Source organism: Phodopus roborovskii, unplaced genomic scaffold, assembly GCF_943737965.1.
Source record: "Phodopus roborovskii unplaced genomic scaffold, PHOROB, whole genome shotgun sequence".
Lineage (NCBI taxonomy): Eukaryota > Metazoa > Chordata > Mammalia > Rodentia > Cricetidae > Phodopus > Phodopus roborovskii.
Window position 1 is genome coordinate 39,506,883 of NW_026126517.1, and position 8,062 is coordinate 39,514,944.

The window sequence follows — 8,062 nt, forward strand, 5'->3', positions numbered from 1 at the left end:
GTGGGCACACACACACACACTTTTAAAAATGTCTAAGAAAGAGATTAAAAAAAAAAAAAAAAAAAAGGATTCTGGCCCCTGCTGTTAAGCAGAAGGGAGATTTCAAGCACAGACACCGGAAGTCAAGGTTGGAGCCAGACTGATTGCTCAGCCTAGGACTGGGGTTTGAATAGAGGCATCACTAGAAAGCTGGGGTGGGACAGTCATTCAGCTATTACCTCTTTGATAATTTTCCCTACTATTTCCCACAACGCACCTGGTTATGGCATGATCCCTGTGACCAGTCACATGGCCTCCCTTGGGTCTCTGAAAACCCTCTTAACAGATGTACTTTCAAGCTCAGCCACCGTCAGTGTAGCCATCCTGCTCTACCAGGTGTCTGGCCCATGGTCCTGCTGGCCAGGAGGGCTGAGCTTACATGATCTCCTCACAGGGACTCCAGGTAGAACCATTGCCTCTGGAAATCCCAGAAGACAGTTTGGGGATGTAGCTCAGTTGATAGAAACCATCATCATCATCATAATGTGTCAGGAGGAGCCCTATCAAGGTGGATGGGGAGGCTTAATCTAGGGAGCCAGACTAACAACAGCATCTTCCCCAAGCATGTCTACCCACTCCTTCTCCCAGCTTCAGCTGTAGGAGGTGCTAGCTGAAGAGGGAAGTGTAGATGACCCAAGGAGAGGAGGCCAGCATGGCAGCCTACTGCTGGTTATACTCAATATGCATGTGAAAAGTTGTGATCCTAAATAAGTACACTTGTTACATATCAATTAAAATATCTTAAGTAGGCACCAACAAGATGGCCCAGCCAGTAATGGTGCTTACTGCATTTTAACCTTGGCAACCTGGGTTTGATCCCTGAACCCATGGAAGGATGGAAGACATAACTGACTATTGTCTTCTGACCTGGTGTGTGACATTATCATGCCTGCACACACATATATACATCAACAATAATGATAATGATAATGATAATAATAATAATAATAATAATAATAAATACAAATAACAAATCTTAAAGAACAGTTTTACCTTGCTGTCTCCCACAACCAGTTTGCTTTTCAAGGGTGAGAACATCATCTGATCTTGGACACAAAGCTGCTTTATCCAGCTAGTGCGGCTGAACTGCTGCAGGAGGAGCATGTGCAGAAGAGTGTTGTGTGATGTTTTTGCTCTTCTGGCTTTTTGAAGGGCCCACCACCTAGCTCCCAAATAAATCATGCATGGAGGCTTATTATTTGTTATGACTTCCCTACCTTAGCTTGGCTTGTTGCTAGCCAGCTTTTCTTAACTTAAATTAGCCACAACTACCTTTTGCCTCTGGGCTTTTCCTTTTCTTCTGTATATCTTACTTTCACTCTCACTCCTCTGTGGCTGGATGGCTGGGCAGCTGGATGGCTGGGTGGCTGGGTGGCTGGGCAGCTGGATGGCTGGGTGGCTGGGTGGCTGGATGGCTGGATGGCTGGATAGCTGAGCAGCTGGATGGCTGGGTAGCTGGGTGGCTGGGTGGCTGGATAGCTGAGCAGCTGGATGGCTGGGTAGCTGGGTGGCTGGGTGGCTGGATAGCTGAGCAGCTGGATGGCTGGGTAGCTGGGCGGCTGGGTGGCTGGGCAGCTGGATGGCTGGGCAGCTGGATGGCTGGGCAGCTGGGTGGCTGGGCAGCTGGGTGGCTGGGCGGCTGAATGGCTGGATGGCTGGGCAGCTGGATGGCTGGGCAGCTGGGCGGCTGGGTGGCTGGGCGGCTGAATAGCTGGATGGCTGGGCAGCTGGCCCCTGATGTCCTCCCCTTGTTCTCTCATTTGCTGCTCCTCTTCTGATTGTCTCCTATTTATATTCTCTACCTGGCAGCCCTGCCTAGTCCTCTCCTGCTATTGGCCATTCAGCTCTTTATTAGGACCACCAGGTGTTTTAGACAGACACAGAACACAGCTTCACAGAATTAAACAAATGCAACATAACACCTTCAAATAATATTCCCCGACAGAAAAAGTCAGGGAAGGGGCTGCTTCTTCAACCCAGGAATTATTCAAAGCAATCTGGCATCATAAGATCTTGATTGGCAATCAAATATATATATTAAGATGGATACTGAAAATCTATGTGGCCATGATACCAAACTCTTCACTGGAAAACAGAGCTATAGAAGATTGTCATTGCCTTTGCTATGGGGGGTTTGGAGATTTGGGGGCTTGGTTTTGTTTTTTAATGTTTATTGTATGGTAAATCAGCCTTTTTTTTTTTATTTTTGGAGAAAGTACCTCATATGTGCATTCCATGATGGCACCAAACTTGCTATGTATCCAAAGATGACCCTGAACTTCTTTAACTTCTTCTCTTTGGAGGAGGGGTTTGATTTTTCGAGACAGGGTTTCTCTGTATAACCCTGACTGTCCGAGAACTTGATCTGTAGACCAGGCTGGCCTCAAACTCAGAGATCCAGCTTGCCTCTGCCTCCAGAGTGCTGGGATTAAAGATGTGTGTTACCACTACCCAGATGACCCTGAATTTCTAATCCTCCTGCCTCCACCCCACCCAGGGCTGGGATGGAACACGAGACTTCAAGAATGCTAGACAATCACTCTACCAACAGAGCCACATCCCAAAACCCTATATATATATATATTATTTAATCTGAGCAAGGATCTCACTATGATGCTCAGACTAACCCTGAACTCAAGGTCCTCCAACTGCATCCTCCCAGGCACTGGCATTACAGGTAGGTACCACCACACCTGGCTCTAATGGTCTTTTCACAAAGTTAAACATGCCAGAATGCACATATGTGGGGGGCTGGGAGTGGGGGTGTGCATGCTAGGCAAGCACTCTACCATTTTCTTATCCTTCATGGTCACACCTCTTAGTTGTTCCTTTAATCATGTTGTTTATCCATATGTCTGTTCTGTTATTCTAGACACATCCATAGGGATTCTTCAAAGATTAGCAAATTTATCCAGGTAAGATATGTATGATAGTAAACTATGTGAATACTCAAAAATGTTGAGGCAGGGCTAGCCATGGCTCAGCAGATAAATGCACTGGCCATGGAGCCCGATGACCTCTAAGCTCATGTGGTGGAAGGAAAGAACTGACTCTTGCCAGGTGGCCAAGGTGGGAGAGGTCCTGACACGAAGAAGGTGGCGTACCAACACACAGGTGCATGTGCTCACACACTAATACAGGTCAGCACAATGGATCTGACTGGAGGCCTTGATGATTGTCTTCTAGATGGAGTTTCTGCAGCAGAAAATGGCAGCTTGTAACAGATGCACTGTGAGGCTGAGTGATGGGCTGCATAGAAAACAGCTGGCATGAAGCACAGCCCTTCGAGGTGAGTAGGCATGGAACTATTTTTAATTCAGCAGTACACTGATCTGACATAAAGAAACCTATGCATCTTGATATCATATACCACTTGAGTTAGGCCACTAGAGCAAAGCCAGGTAAAGCCCCATGACTCTTCCCTGGGAGCCGGTCTGAGGGCCCCTCCTCACCTGCCCAAAAGCAGCCAGCTTCCATGTCATCAGAGCTCAGAAGACTTTGTGGTGTAAGTACATGAAATTCAGGTTTTATTTAAAGAGCCTAATTTCTGGACATTTATTTGGGGGATTACAGGGGTGGCTTGAGTGACTTGCAGACATTGTAAGTTGAAGCCTTGCCTTCACTCGGCTGCTAAAGTTTAATTCACTCTAATTATTTCATATGGCATCGACTATAATAGTTTCATAATTTCTAGTATATTAAGCACTTAATATGTTGTGTCATTTGAAATCACATATTAAATTCAGCAAAGTACATTTTAATGAGAGTTAAGTGGTGTGAAAATATTAACACAACGTGATGGTTCATCTTGGCACTCTCATTTTCTGGTTTTTCGAGTCTTTCCTGATGGGGGATGGGGACAAGTGCCTCCTAACCAGGTAAGGGGAATGGTTCTCTGGGAGAGGGCCCAGACCTCTCCAGAGCTTCCAAAGCCCTTTCTCATCTGCCCCTCCCCTCACTGCCCTGGCCCTGGAATTATGTCTTCCATCCTGGAAGAGAAGTCAGCCTGGCACCTGGGAAGGCTTGGTTCTGGGTGATCCAGTCAGCAGAGGGGCCTCTGGGACTATTATGACACAGTTTCCTGCTGTGTACCACAGCCACTTTCAGTGTGGCCCAGAGGATGAGTGACATCAGAGTCCATGGTGCCAAGATCTGGAGGAGCACCCCGTGTTTCTTCATGCCCTTCGAGTGAAACAGACATACCTACTCAGGCAGAGGCTAACAGGTCTGCCCTCAGATTCAGCTCCTCCTCCTTTTTTCTTTTTTTTAACATTTATTATGATTGTGTGTATATGATGGGGGCTTGTGCATGCTCCACAGCACACACGTGGAAGTCAGAGGGCAATTTTGTGGATCATTTTTATCCTTCTTCCATGTGGTTTTCAGGGCTCAAAGGCAGGTTGACAGTCTTAGGTGACAAGCACATTACCTGTGAACAATGTCACCAGCTCCCCACCACCATTTTTTCCTGACTTTTTGAGACAGGGTCTTGTGCAACTGAGGGTGATCTTTAAACACTTAAATAATTAAAATTTAGTAATAATGCTAGAGGTACTGGTGCACACCTTTAATCCCAGCCATTGGGAGGCAGAGGCAGGTGGATCTCTGAGTTTGAGGCCAGCCTGGTCTACTGAGTGAGTTCCAGGACAGCCAGGACTACACAGGGTAACCCTGTCTGAAAAAACAAAACAACAGAACAGAAATCAAGCCCAGTCTGCATTCTCTCACTCAAGGGGTGGGGAAGCCCCACTCCCAACAGGACCAAGTCACCATACCTTGTCCCTTGGAGTTCTGCAGCCCAAGACACCCAGGGAAGACTATACACATTCTGGTCACCTCTGCCGAGTGGAGAGAAGTGAATGACCCTGAAGGGTACAGAGGCTCTGATGCCACTGTAGCTCTGAGACAGCCAGTCCTGACAGCACCCACACTCCTCTGCTTTACTGCCTATGTCCTAGGGGAAGGGGACTTCTGTGAAGTCATGAACCACTTGGTTCTCCCAGTAAGGTTTCCTTCCTGTGACCTCCAGCCTCACCACATCCATTCTATGTCCTCCATGTTTTCTGAGGCTGGGAATCTCTCTGTACAGAAGAGAGGTCCATGACTGGGTAGCCCCATCTGCTTGTCTTTGCTGAAGGTATTTGGGTACATCACCACACAGAGGGCAGGAGGGCAGCATCCTTTAACAAGCCTCCATGGTCTCCAGTAAAAGTCACATGGTGAGAGGAAGCCAAGGGCACCAAACTGGCAGAACAACCTACTCTCCTGGTAAATAATCCAGCCCTTTGCCAGTCTTGGCACAGCAGTAATTAAGTTCCGGGAGGAAAACATTAATCTCTTCAGGAGTGGTGGTACCCTATGGCTGAATTTCCTTCCATTTGGTTCCACTTCTGAATGAAACATTAGGCCCAAATCACAGTAATATCCTCCACCTTTTTCCCATGTTGGGCCTTCAGGGGAGAGGGGAGTACTGTTCTCTTCAGCAGGCCTGAGAACTAGGTCTACAGTAGCTCCTGCAAATCCTACTGGGGCTGTCACACCTCAAGGATGACAACCATGTTCGTATCCTTGTAAAATACAAAACTAATATTGGAATTTCAAATTTTATTAGCTTTTGTGTTTGCATGTGGTTGGGTGTATTCTGTGGCACATGTGTGTGTGGTCAGAGGCCAACTTGTGAGAGTGAGTGAGTTCTTTTCCCATCATGTGGGTCCCAGGGATCAAACTCAGGTCACCAGCCTGATTACCCACTGAGCCGACTCGAGTTTTTACATCTTGCTAATTATGTTCTCTCAGGAAAGCCCTTCAGTTACACAAACGCAGCATGTCAAGGCTGAGCAAGACATTAGCAACAAACAGTTTTCGTTCAAGCTAAAACAGGACTAGAGCCAGAAAGAGTGGAACTAGTATCCAGATAGATTCCTCTGCTTCTGGACCAGAAAAAGCAAACAGACCACTCCAGCTAAAATAGCCAGGAACGGTGAACAAGAACCAGGTCTGTCTATGCTGGCTTGCACATTAAGGCAGTTATGAACCCACCGGCTGTACCTGTCACCATGACCCGTGTGTGCAGCTACTGTGTCGAAAAGGCTTCCCTTCTAAAAAACGTGAATAACTAACGCGGATGCTGATTGAAGTTTAGCATCATCTCCCAACAATGCTATTACTGTTTGGTTATTTGCAATTCCCTTTTGTAAATCCGAGGGAAACATCATTGCCCAAATTAGCTGTTTTCACTCAATATAGGCCATTATTAGCATTCTGAGTTTTGCAGTTGCTTACTGCTTATTTAGAGAGAGGTCACGTGAGAAACTAGGCAGCGTGCACCTGATTTCCATCTCGTTGAAAACAGGTAGGGAGGCGGGGGACTCAGCTCCAAAAGCCAGGCCAGGCGCTTCTCTGCCTCAGCGGACAGGCAGGTCCTTCTGTCTAACCGCACCCATGCAGGCCGAACACTGTGGGTGCCTCCTTAGTGGCTCCTTTGTGGTTCTGACTCTGGTGAAGGGAACTGACTCCAGTGGCTTTTCCTGGGAGCCTCTGCCCTTTCTTCTCAGAGCTGCCTGTGTATGAAGTCATTGTTCAAAGGTCTCCTCCCTTTGTGGCCGCCTACCCCAGGGACCGTCACTGAGTGACAAACACACCCTGACATAGTCCTTCACTACTGCTGGCACTCGAGCTCCATGCTCACTCTCTCACCTTAAAAAGTGGATGGCGACATGTTGGCGTTCCAGGTTTGTCAGAGCAAAGAAGGGAGGGGAAAAGATTAGTCTAAGCTTGGGGATGAAAGTCTAACCTGGAAGGGTGAGGAAGGCTGCTCTTTCTTCAGTGTCCTGCTGTGCAGGAGAAAATGCCGGCCTCTGAATAAGGCTTGCATCCAAATCTCAATTTCTTTCATGGGGCACAGGACCACTTGGTTTATCCTGCCAGAAAGCCTCAATTTCCTAATTTTCCTTGCAAAATGAGTGGAACCAAACGCATTAAAGTGCCTGGCCCTTAGTAAACGCAGGAGCGAGAGCATGCCCTCCCCGCAGCTACCGCCAGTCGCGGGCCACACTCGGAGTCTGGGCTCCAGAATGCACACCCCTCTTTCCCTCTGCTCCAACAGTAGGCGCTGTTTTCGACGAGCGGGAGGGGGGGTTGCGGGGGTGGGGGTGGGCGAACTGAGACAGAGGCAGCGCATACACACACCCCATACACCCGGAGCAGGCCACAGTGGACAGCCGCATCACTGGTGGAGTCTCCCAGGCGAGGCCTTTGCCCCGCCCTTCCAAGTGTGTGTGTGGGGGGGGAGGACACTTCAGCGCCTAGTCCCTAGGATACACCGGCACACAACGCGGCAGCTGAAGGACGCCAGAGCGATCTCCGCGCAGTCAGGCGCGTGCACAGCGCGCATCACGTGGCGGACTGTGACTACGGGGCCGCGCACAGATCGGCCAGGAACCGGTCTGTTTCCCATCGTCCCTTCATTTGCATATACAAAGTAGAAAAGAAGCTGCGGACATAACTAAATTAACTCTATATCTGAACTAAAATTATGAAATTCTAATATGGAATTAAGAAGACACTGATTTGCAAAATAATTGTATGTATAAACACTGGTCATGATCCTCACCATAAGTTAAAAAGTTTTAACAATTTTGCCCTCATATATTTCCTGAGAGAATGCTGGATTTGTGCTCGCTTCGGCAGCACATATACTAAAATTGGAACGATACAGAGAAGATTAGCATGGCCCCTGCGCAAGGATGACACGCAAATTCGTGAAGCGTTCCATATTTTTATGTTTTTAAATTTCATGTTCACAACAGCCCCCAACACATCCTTAACACATCCTTCACGTTTTAGCTTTTGCTTGACTCCATGGAACCATAGTACTCAAGGAGGAAATAAGAGGGACCTAGACAACCTTTTTTTAGCATGGGCTTCAGTTGCAGTTTGTGATTTATTTGGTTTCACACATCTCACCCTGGCCTCGAATTTGCTATGCAGTCTAGGATACCCTCAAACTCAGGATCTTCCCTCC

At 47.7% G+C, this 8,062-nt stretch overlaps 1 non-coding gene across 1 annotated transcript; it reads left to right on the plus strand.

The window, feature by feature from the left end:
- Window positions 1-7,712: 7,712 nt before the first annotated feature.
- Window positions 7,713-7,819, plus strand: LOC127232030 (U6 spliceosomal RNA). Its single transcript, XR_007835331.1, has one exon. It is a non-coding gene; the product is annotated as a U6 spliceosomal RNA (small nuclear RNA).
- Window positions 7,820-8,062: the final 243 nt, after the last annotated feature.